This window comes from Monodelphis domestica, chromosome 3, assembly GCF_027887165.1.
Source record: "Monodelphis domestica isolate mMonDom1 chromosome 3, mMonDom1.pri, whole genome shotgun sequence".
NCBI classification, from domain to species: Eukaryota; Metazoa; Chordata; class Mammalia; order Didelphimorphia; family Didelphidae; genus Monodelphis; species Monodelphis domestica.
In genome coordinates this window covers 509247848-509260446 of record NC_077229.1, presented here as the reverse complement: position 1 = coordinate 509260446, position 12599 = coordinate 509247848, and the positions used below count along the sequence as shown (strand labels likewise).

Below are 12599 nucleotides of genomic sequence, written 5' to 3'. Positions count from 1 at the left end.
ACTTATTGGGCCAAAAGCCACCATATGCCCATATGTGGGAACTGATCTAAAAAGGTTGTTGAAGGAACCCTCAATGGATATGTGCATCAGGTTACAAACATTAGGTGGGATTCTAGCTAGAGACAGAGGGGTATAGGTCCCCTTATCTGCCAAAGGTTCCTCAGTAAATGCTAGCATGCAAGGAAGGAAGGAAGGAAGGAAGGAAGGAAGGAAGGAAGGAAGGAGGGAGGGAGGGAGGGAGGGAGGGAGGGAGGGAGGGAGGGAAGGAAGGAAGGAAGGAAGGAAGGAAGGAAGGAAGGAAGGAAGGAAGGAAGGAAGGAAGGAAGGAAGGAAGGAAGGAAGGAAGGAAGGAAGGAAGGAAGGAAGGGAGGGAGGGAGGAAGGAAGGAAGGAAGGAAGGAAGGAAAGAAAAGAGAGGAGAGGAGAGGAAAAAAGAAGAGAGGAGAAAAGAGGAGAGGGCAGGAGAAGAGAGGAGATGACAGGAGAGGAGAGGAGAGGACAGGAGAGGAGAGGAAGCATTAATTAGATACCTATCATGTGCCAGGCACTGTGCTCAGCTCTTTACAAATATCTCATTTGGTCCTCATGACCTTGGAAAGTAGGTACTACTTTACATTTGAGGAAACTTAGGCAGTCTGGTGTCAAACAATTAGTGTCTCAGTTCAAATGTGAACTCAGGTCTTCCTGACTCCCGGCCAACATTATATCCACTATATCACCCATGTGTCTTTGTAAGCTACTTATAGACAGTGTCTCTGCCTTATTCATATTTGCTATCCACCCAGCACCTAAAACAGTGCTCTACTCATAGTAATTGCTCAACAAAAGCTTATTGAATGAATTGTGTAGGAAAGGATAACTAGCTGTTCTTTATCTCTGTTAAGACTGAACAAGATGAACTGGATCCATGCCAGTCAGCCAGTTAATAAGTCTTTATTAAGCATCTATTATGTGCCTGGAACTACACTAAACAGTGAGGATACAAAGAGGCAAAAGACAGTCTGCTCTCAAGGATCTCACAATCTAATCCTGTACTGTAGCATAAGAAGTTATAGGTTTGCAGAATTAGACACTGAAGCTTAGGGGGGTTTCAGTTACTTGCCCAGGGTCATGCAACTAAGAGTCTGACACAGGATTTGAACTTAGGACTTTTCTCTAAGCCCAGCACTGCATCCATCATACCACTAAGCTGCCTTTTATGTAGACATGGATTTTCCTGAGAGTGAAGAGTATTAGCTAATGGAAGGGAATCTTGACAAACATGGATTCTCTTTCTTTGAGGTCTTGAAAAACAGCATAAGTTCTGATCTGCCTAGGAGTTTAGGACCTTCCTAAAGACAAAAGGATGAATTGTCATGATCTCCTCTAACTTTAAAAGTTCAGACGTCTTGTGTTTATGTCATTTCTTAATCTCACATAACCTCAGCTTTTATCATGATTCATGGTGAAATCCAGCCCATTCTGCCTCTCCAGGCTCTGCTGAATTGTACTCGATGCTTGTAAAGGATAAAAGATCACCTTTATGGTTCTGCTGTTCTGCTTCTCTCCTTTGATCCCTGGGGAAGCTGACACATTTTTACATGGAGATTATGTCTCTTGACTCTATGCTAAGAGCCAAATATCAAGAAAAAGGGATGTAGGACACCAATGACAGAGCACTCTCTGGCAGACCTCCAAAGGCCATTTGGAAAATGCAAGATCTCCAGGACCATATACATGCAGGTGGATGAAGAAAACAGTCTGAAGCAGGCCAGAATGAAATCACAGGAGATCTGGGAGGGAAAGAAGGAGGAATCATGGTATAGTATGTTTCTAGTGAATGGAGAGAGTTCCTAGCTTTAATGGAAAACACAAATATGCATGCTAAAATTATTAACAACAGATGATACATTACAAAAAACAGCTGGCACGGGCTAGGAGCCAGTCAAGCAAACTAGTCACCAGAAGTTCTAATTTAGTTCTACTTTGAGATTCCTGGACATGTTGGGCATCTATGACCTTGGGTTATTTGCCTGACCTTACTGAGACCAGATAAAGAAAAAAAGAATTGCTAGCAGTACTTTGAGGTTCACAAAGCATTTCAAAATATTGTAACATCCCTAGGAGATAGATACTCTAATTTTCTACATTTTATAGATAAGGAAACTGAGGCAGGAAGATTTTAATTGACTTGATGACTTAGAAAACTAATTTTTTAACCTGGTTTTCATTTTAATATTTTTTTCCACTATCAAATTCTGTGATTTTGTTCTCTGTCAGTATTTAGTCAGCAATAAGAACGTTGCCTTCTAGCCCAGAGTAAACACTTTTACATTTTTTTATTTGTTTATTTGGGAGACATGTATTTTTTTAAATTTTTTATTCCTAATTTCATAAAACCAAATAAAATAGGCATTCATATATAAAAAGACAGACAAGAGAGTACACAAATGAAATCACAAATCCTGTCCATTAGTGTCCAATTCTCTCCTAACCCTTTCTACATCAGAAAAGATATCATTAAGACAACCAACATGTAAGTATATATTAAATCTTTCATATTTTACCTTTCTGTTCACTTTCTGGAGATAACATTTACAATTTATTCTTCTAGCATTAATCCTACTGCCATGTATAATATTCTCCTGGTTCTAGTCATTTCACTGTTCATCATCTCATTTAGTTCTTTCCAAGTTTTTTTTAAATCCATCTCTTCATCATTTCTTATAGTGTAGTGGTATTCCATGGAAATCATACAGCACAATTTGTTCAGCCATTCTTCAATTGATGGGCTTGTTATTTTAGCCAGTCTGACAGGTGTTAGTTGATATCCCAGAGTTGTTTTGGTCTGCATTTCTCTAATCAGTAGTAATTAAGAGTATTTTTTCATGTACCTAAGCATGACTTTTGTTTCTTCATCTGAAAATTGTCTCTTCATATCTTTTGCCCATTGATCAACTGTAGGATGGCTCTTATTCAACTTATAAACTTTATAAATCACTGTGGCTTGTGTGTGCATATGTACATTGTGAAGTGTATCGAATCTCAGTATTATTAAGTAGTCTTCATAAGTACTGGTAAAATGCTAGTGTCGGGTACCATATCTGCCACCTTTCTATCTGTGACCTTAAATCATTTAACTTTTCTTGGCTTCAGTTGCCTTATGTATAAAATGAGGGGAGTAAAATAGATGATCTCTAGGGACCCTTTGAGTTCTAAATCTGATTTATAAAATAACTTATACATTTTCCTCCACTTTACAAATGAGGTAGCTACCCTAAAAGCCTAGAGTGAATTAGTTGAAGCATCAGTACCCATGAGGGCATACTATTTTTCAATAAGCCATAAAAGTTCATGAATAAGAAACAATATCAATATATATTTTAGATGGCTTTATGAAGTTTCTTATTTTCTAAATCAATAGTATCAAAATCAAATAGAAATGAATTCCTTTAGGCCATATGTTGACTTTGTTGTTTTTCAGTTATTTCAGTTGTATCTGACCCTTTGTGGACACATTTGGGATTTTCTTGGCAAATTAGTTTTCCCTTCCCTCCTGGAGCTCATTTTAAAGATGAAGAAACTGAGAAAAGCAAGGTTGAGTGACCTGCCCAGAGTCTGGGGTCAGATTTGAACTCAAGAAGATGAGTATTCCTGACTTCAGGACTCTTATCCACTGAACCACCTAACTGACCCATATTGACTTAGAAAACGACAAATTAACATTATCTATGCTGTGTTGAATTTTTACTAGTTTTGTTTAAAATTTCCCAATTGCATTTTAATCTGGTTAATGATCCTTAATTACATAACTTTACATGATTAATTGTATCTGATTCTACTCAGGAGTTTTTCACTCTGATTGTGATACCTCTTTTTTCAATGAAGATGCTCTGTGGGTATGAAATTAAAGTATGCCCAGATAAAAGCTGACATTTTAATGGGAGAGGTCACCATACTCCTATTTCTCCAGTTTCAACACAAACTTTTAAAAGATAGTTATTTTTCACACTGTGTTCCTTACTATACTGATAGAGGTCAAGAAGGACGAGACAAACTGATGTCTAGGATTTTTTTTAAAATATATTTTCTTCAAAAGAGAGTAAATTGTCACAGTGTCTGGGCTAATCTCCTGAACTTTCTACACCTTCAGCACTGCAGTGGGACCAGGGCACAGAAATCTGTGCTCTGCCCAAGGTCCTGAATTTTGCTGAATTTAGAGGACATTGGCAAAACTAGTCCTTCAGTAATATAGAAACAAAAGATAATATTTAGTTATTAAGAATATGCTTAAACTAGGAAACTTAAAATATGGAAACTGTTCTCATTTTTTAAAAGTTAATTTAAATAGTATGTTAGGATGAGTTTTTTCCCCTTTCTAAGCGTCTCCTCTCTCTCTCCAAAGTAGCCTTATGCTAATGTCCCAAAGTATCTGGGTAACCTATACTGACTGATATATAGGATCCCTTTCCCTCTCTTTTGGCACACAGAGGATGCCACTCTGTTAATAGCTCTAGGTACAATAGTTTTAGTTTTAGCAATGCTGATTGATGCTCATAGTATTAATTTTAAACCATCTTCTAAATAAGATGATTAAAGTGTAACAAAAATGATTTTAGTGTCATGTCGTTGTAATTAAATTATCTGGAATCTGTGGCCTATATTTAGTAGCTCAGAATGTCCAGTTAAGCAGAATATTCTATTCTATACTCATTCTGGATAAATAGCAATTTCCCATAATATATTTGAAATTCACCACAACCAAAACAGACACTCAGAGAAGAAAAGCTGGACAGTGAGTGTCTGTCTTGTTAGTTACTTTTGACGTGTGGGTCAATGGAAATCAGTTCCTCTGAGGCTTATAACTTGGCTACTATGGTCCAAAAATCCCCACTGCAGAATCATCTATATGCCAGTCACTACTAATTAAAAGGAGGGTGTGTCTGCTGTATTCAGAAATGTCATTTATCTGAACCTACTCAATTTAAAAAACCTGTGTCTTCTGAAAACTGCTGCAGATCAGAGTCTGCAAACACTTAATTGGACCCCAATAATAGAGTACATCCATGACTCATAAATACAGAATAAGAATACTTGCCTGATTAAATATGGAGCTTCTGAAATAGATTGTTCAGTAAATATGACAACTCTTAAGAAATGCTTTCCTCTGTTTTGCAATGTTATTTCAGAAAATAATATAGCTTCCTTTTACATAACTCCTCATAAATATTTTTCTCATATATCTCATTTGATCCTCTTAATGACCCCTCGATATTGGTTTAAGCCTATTTCATAAATCAATAGAATGTGATCATCAAAGCTATATTAGTAGTGGCAAAATAGGGACTCAAATCTTGATCTTGGATTTGACGTCAGTGGCCCTGGACTTGAATCTCAGCTTTTCCAGTCTTAAAACCTGTGCAACTTTGAGCAAGTCATCTAAACTCTTTGAGCTCTGATCATCAATTTTAGTACTCTCGCTACCATACTATTCTGCCTTTCATACCTGTTATATCAGAAGGGTTTTGTTCTGAAGGCAGAACTGAATATACGCTTATTTAGTGATTTTGGACTCCATATGGAGAAATATGGTTACAAGAGTTAATCATTTTGAATCTCGGCTTCTTTGAGATAGACCAGATGTGACTAGACAGATTTATAGAGTGTGAAATGCAGAACAGATTAGAATAGCAGTTTTGTGTTCATTCCCAAACATCCTAAATCAGCACCCCCTGACTGGACCAGAGCAATCTGACTGGTCTAGTGAGAAGGTTGCCATGGCAACTGAGTTGTGAGCTTAGCCAACAGAAGCTGAATCCAAACACAATAGACTAGAAAGATTGTGTACAGGGCAACTTGCCAAATCTGTTTCTACACAGGTATAGTGATGCATTAGAGTTGTGAGACTATCAGCTTCAGCTTCAGCAAAATCACTGTCAAGCCTCTTCCCAGTCATATGCAAAATACCACCATTGGTTGACTTTAGTCTTTGGTTTAAAAATAAGCACTATAGGATAGGGACACACATCAGGGCTGCTGTCCCATTGCCCCTAGATAATTCAGTGGAGTCGAAACTCCAGAAGTAAATTCTATGTTGAGGAGTGCCACCTGGTGTCCAGTTAATTGGTGGTTTAGACAGATATGGAATATGAAAAAGGTGGCCGGCACTATGTCATCATAACATATACTGGTTCTGTTTGTTCTGAGGTGTGCCTTTGTTTCTCTTCCTTGGGTTACAGTGTCTCAGAAAGGATAGAATGCTCACCTTAAGAGTCGGGAAAATCTAAGTTCAAATTTTGTCTCAGACCCTTAATAGCTGTGTGACTCTGGGCAAGTCATTTGAAGTTTCATTTCTATAGTGGGGGGGGGGGGGGAGGAGGGCTGGCCCACAGCCCTCCCATGAAAGGAAAGATAGAAGGTTGACCTTGGGGAAGGTCTGAAGCCAAGGAGATGGATAAGAAGCAGGCAGACACACACATAATATTTAACAAATGAGCTCCACAGAACAAGCCCAGCTACATAACCTCAGGAGGACCTGAGATCGATCGTTAAGTAGCTCTGAATTAACAACAGGAGGTTACAGGAGTATAGAGACTAGCTGACAGGAAAACCTGGTCCTTTAGAGTAAATACTCTAAACCCAGACCACTCCAGCTTTTGAGGTTAGGATGATAATAAGAAAAGGTTTTTAGAGAAAGAAAGAGAGATAGGGAGAGGAAGTTAAAGATAAGCTTGGTGAGAGGCTAGCTCCAGGAAAGACAGAGACAGGTGAGAGGTGATGCCTTAAGAGGGCTGGGTCTCTGTGGAGCTCCTATTTATTATTATTGAGATGCAAATGTACACAATACATATGGATGAGTACATAGTCGATTGTCATTGGGTAATTGTAAATTACTACAAGGTATAGGTGTGGTTTGTCTCAGCCAGGTGAGCACAAAGAAACCTGATTTCGAGCCTAATCCTGGGGGTCACTGGTATCAAGGGTCAAAGGCTTTACTTGCCATGCACAGGACTGAGCATGCGTTCTCCTAAGACAATCTTTACATTTTAACTATTTCCCTTGTCCATTGATAGGTGTGGACTGCTACAATTTCCCCATCTATAAAATAGTGATAATGATTGCCCCAAATTCTAGTGGTAGAGTAATCATGTTGTTTACAAAGATCTGAATAGTCAACTGGTTTTTTTGAGTAACAGTTATGGCTGTAAAAGTTGGACTATGAAGAAAGCTGAACACAACAGAATCAGGGATAGTGAATGGTGTTGCTAGAGAAGATTTTTCAAAGTCCCTTAGACAAAAAAGAAATTAAATCAGTCAATACTTAAAGAAATTAATTCAGACTATTCACTGGAAAATCAATTACTGAAGCTGAAGCTTAAATACTTTGGTCACATAATGAGAAAACAGAACTCAATAGAAAAGACTCTGATGTTGGGAAAGATTGAAGGCAAGAGGAGAAGGGTATGGCTAATGATATGAATATGTAGTGTCATGAAAACAATAATATGAACTTGGAAAGATTTCAAGAGGGATCACTATTGATTAAAGAAATATGCTATAGGATTGGCTAACATGACCGAAAAGGAAAATAATAAAATCTGAAGGGGATTTAGGGAAACTGAAGCCCTAATACATTGTTGCTGGAACTGTGAACTGATACAACCATTCTGGAGGGGATTATGGAACCAGATTTAAAGAGCCATAAAACTATATATACCCTTTGATCCAGCAATACCACTGTTGGGTCTGTATTCCAAAGAGATCAGAGACAGGAGGAAAGGACCTACTATGTAAAATATTTTTAGCAGTTCTCTTTGTAGTGGTAAAGAATTAAAAACTGAGGGGTTGTCCATCACTTGAGGAAATGGGTCAACAATTGATTGTACATGGTTATAATGGAATACTATTATGTTACAAGAAATGATGAATAGGATGAGTTCAGAAAAACCTAAACAGTCCTATTTGAACTGATGCAGAGCAAAGTGATAAGAACCAGGACAACAATGTATACTATAACAGATATATGATGATGATCAACTGTGTAGGACTAAACCATTATCAGCAAAGCAAGTTTCCAAGATAACCACAAGGGACTGATGATGAAAATGCTATCCACATATGCTGGAAGCCAAAATGGTAGAGTAAAGGACCCTCTTCTCTCCCAATCCTTGATACATGCACACACATTAAATTGCCTCAAAATGAAGGAAAAGTTGAGGAACACGTCTCATTGGAATAAGAGAGAATAGCCCAGGCAGCACAACATCTTCAAGAACTGGCAGAAGTTGGAGCAGTCCAACATGCCATGACTCTGCCAAATGCAACAAAGCTGCAAAATAGATAGAACCCCCAATCCAAGCGACTCTACATGGGTAAAGAAGGCAGGAAATGCTATATTTCCACATAGCAGCAGAGGTATGTGGACCTCTGGGTCCGCAGGAATATAGAAGGAATAGAGAGACAAGCAGAACAACAGGAAACTCCACACTTCCACATGGCAGTGGAACCCTAAGGTCACAATGAAAGTAGAGAAGGGCACCACTGAACTGCAGGAAACCCTACAATGCTATGTGGCAATGAAGCCCTGAGGCCACAAAGGAGCAGAGAAGAGAACCAGCTGAAGCAAAGGAAACCACACACTTGCATTTGGCAGTGGATGGACTGATATGGCAAACCCAGAACATGGACCAGCAGCCCACCAAACAACAAGGGAATGGCTAACATAGAATATTGAATATAAATGGACAAGACAGCTGCACACCTCCCCAGAGCAAACCAGCAAATCCACTTCCTCAAAAGACACACAATGAGAAACAAAGGCAGCTGGGTCCACCCAAGTAAGAAAGCTACTAAACTAATAAATAAGAGGAGAAGATTTTATGAAAAATAAATAAAATAGATAATTGATTTACATGGTTAAAAAAAGATAAGAAAATAGAATTTTCAGTATCAAAAATGAAAAAGGTGAAATTGCATCTGATGAATAAATTAAAGCAATTACTGTGATATTTGCCCAACTATATGCCAATAAATCTGACAATCTAAGTGAAATGGATGAATACTTAAGAAATATAAACTACCCAGATTAAGAAAAGAGGAAATAGAATACTTAAACATCCCCATCACAGAAAAAAAAATAATTGAACAAATCATCCAACATCTGCCTAAGAAAAAGACCCATGGGCCAGATGAATTCACAAGTGAATTTTGCCAGACATTCAAAGAACAACTAACTCCAATATTACATAAAATATTTAGAAAAATCAAGAAAGAGGGAGTCCTTCCAAACTCTATTTATGACACAAATATAGAATTGATACCTAAACCAAGTAGAGTTAAAAAGAATAAAGAAAACTATAAACCAATCTCCCTAATGAACATTGATAAAAATTTTTAAATAAAATACTAGAAAGGAGATTATAATATTTTATCACAAGAATCCTACAATATCATCAGATGGGTTTTATACCAGGAATACAGGGATTATTCAATATTGGGGAAAACCATCAGCATGATTGACCATATCAATAAAAAAAAAAACAACGGAAATCCCATGAATATTTCAATAGATGCAGGAAAAGCATTTGGCAAAATACAGCATCCATTCATCATGAAAACATTAGAAAACATTGAAATAAAGGGAACTTTCCTTAAAGTAATATATGACATCTATCTAAAAGGATCGGCAAGCATTATCTGTATATGAGGATAAACTGAGACTCTTCCTAGTAAGATCAGGGGTAAAGCAAGGATGCTCATTATCACCACTATTATTTAATATGTACTAGAAATACTATAGCAAAAAGAGCAGAAAAACCAATTAAAGGAATTAGAATAGTCAATGAAGAAACAAAATTATCACTTTTTAGATAATATGATAGTATATAATAGAGAACCCTAAGCAATCAATAAAAAACTAATAGAAATAATAAGGGGGCAGCTGGGTAGCTCAGTGGATTGAGAGCCAGGTCTAGAGATGGGAGGTCCTAGGGTCAAATCTGGACTCAGACACTTCCCAGCTGTGTGACCCTGGGCAAGTCACTTGACCCCCTTTGCCTAGCCCTCACCACTCTTCGGCCTTGGAGCCAATACACAGTATTGACTCCAAGACGGAAGGTAAGGGTTTAAAAAAAAAAGAAATAATTAATAACTTTAGCAAAGTCATAGGATACAAAATAAACCTACATAAATCATCAGCATTTCTATTCACCACCAAAAAAATACAACAACAAGAGATAGAAAAGAAAATTCCATTAAAATAACTCTAGACAATATAAAATACCTGGCAGTATACCTACCAAAACAAACCCAGCAATTAAATGATCACAATTACCAAACATTCCTTACACAAATAAAATCAGACCTAAACAACTGGAAAAACATTCTTTACAGATAGGCTGTGCCAACTACCTTAATTTGTCTGACCAGTACCATAACAAACTACCCAAAAATTATTTAACAGTAGAAAAGGCAAAAACAAAGTTCATCTGTAAGACAAAAGGGCCAAGAATATCAAGGGAATTAATGAACAAGAAAATAAATGAAAGAAGAAGGCCTGGCCCTACCAGACTTCAAACTATACTACAAAGTGGTAATCATCAAAATAATCTGGTACTTAATAAAAAAAAAATATAGAGTGGTGGATGAGTGAAATAGAATAGGCAATCAAACCACAGCAATTAATGTCCATAACAACTTAGTGTTCAAAACTCCAAAAGATTCAATTTCTTAGGGAAACAAAAATTGCTGGGGAAATTGGAAATCAGTATCAGAGACTAAGCATGGACCAACATGTCACCCAATACAGCAGAATGAAATCAATATGGATAATCAATATAGAAATAAAGAGAAACACCATAAACAATTTAGGGGAACATAGAAAAGTTTGTCGAACTTATGGATAAGGGTGGAATTTACAACCAAACAAGACATAGAGACAATACACAAATGAAATAGATAATTTTGATCACATTAAATTAGAAGGTTTTATAAAAATAAAACCAAAGCACCCAAGATTGGAAAGGAAACAACAAATTTGGGGAAAAAGAATGGAGTATGTATCTCTGACAAAAGACTCATCCCTCAAACATATAGAGAATAGAGCCAAATTTATAGGAATAAAAGCATTCCTCAATCAAAAAATGGGCAGGGATATGAACAAGCATTTCTCAGAGGAAGAAATTAAAATTATACATGAATATATGAAAAATGCTCCAAATAAAAATTAATTAGAAAAATGCAAATTAAAATAACTCTGAGATATCACCTCATACCTAGTAGATTTATAAACATAACCAAAAAGGAAAATGATAAATGTTGTAGGGGCTGTGGGGAAACTGGGACACTGATATACTGATGGTGGAATTGGGAACTGATATAGAAATATGGACCAGACTCAGCAGGATCACAAAGATAAGCATATCTTTTGACCTAGCAGTATTATAATAACACTACTGGATCTATATCCCAAAGATATCAAAGATAACAGGAAAAAATCTAATTGTACCACAATATTTTTTTTAGCAGATCTTTTAGTGGTACCAAAAAATCGGAAACCAAAGGGTTGGCCATTGCTTGGAGAATGGATGAACAAATTGTGGCATATAGTTGTAATGGAATATTATCATGCCATAAGAAACAATAAACAGGATGAGTTCAGGAAAAACTGGAAAGACTATATGAACTGATGCAAAATGAATTAAGCAGAACCAGGGAAACAATGCATATAATAACAAAAATACTGTGCAATAATCAGCTGTGAAGAATTAAACTATTACCAGCAAACCTAGTCTCCAATATAACCACAAGGGACTCATGATGAAAATGCTATTCACAGCTGAAATAGGACTTTTGGAATCTGAGGATAGATCAAAGCATGCCTTCTTCCACCACATTTCCTTCATGAGAGTTCTATTGTATCTGTGTTATATGACTTCTATCCTGACATAAGCAATACAGAAATATTTATCTCGTGAGAGGGTAGCTATAATTTATATCAGACTATTCATCACCTTAGGGATGGGGGGAGGGAGAGAAAGAATCTTGAATTCTAAAATGCCAAAAAAATTGTCAAAAATTGTTTTTACACATAACTGAAAATTTTTATTTTTATTTTATATATATTATATTTATGTATTAAATTTTATATATTATATATTTATTTTATATTTTTTCATATTTTTAAATACTATCCATAGCCAAAGAAGAAACTTGGCATCTGGGTGCAATCAAAGCATGAACATGAACAATATGGAAATATGTATTGTATAAAATTACTGGTGTAACCTATATTAAACTTTTCTGCCTTCAGTTGTGGAATAAGTGAAGGAGAGAGAAAATCTAAATCCTAAAATGCTAGAAAAAAAAACTTGTCAAAAATTGCTTCTGCATGTAACTGAAAAAATAAATAAAAATTTAAAAATACATAATTTCATTTAAAAAGAGAGATAGTGGAGGATAGAAGAAACTGGTGGGCTATCATCCCTGGGGTCACAAAGAGTTAGACATGATTGAAGAGAGATCTTCTCGGGAACAAATGAATTAACATATGTAAAGTACTTTTTGAACTTTAATTATTATATAAATGCTGGTTATGTTTGCCTCCAATATTGTCATCTGTAA

The 12599-nt window shown here is 36.4% G+C and overlaps 1 protein-coding gene across 3 annotated transcripts in view; it reads left to right on the top strand.

Moving 5' to 3' along the window:
* The window catches only part of RAB3C (RAB3C, member RAS oncogene family), a 350176-nt gene that overhangs the window by 326789 nt on the left and 10788 nt on the right, over nucleotides 1-12599 (top strand). The window lies entirely within an intron of this gene.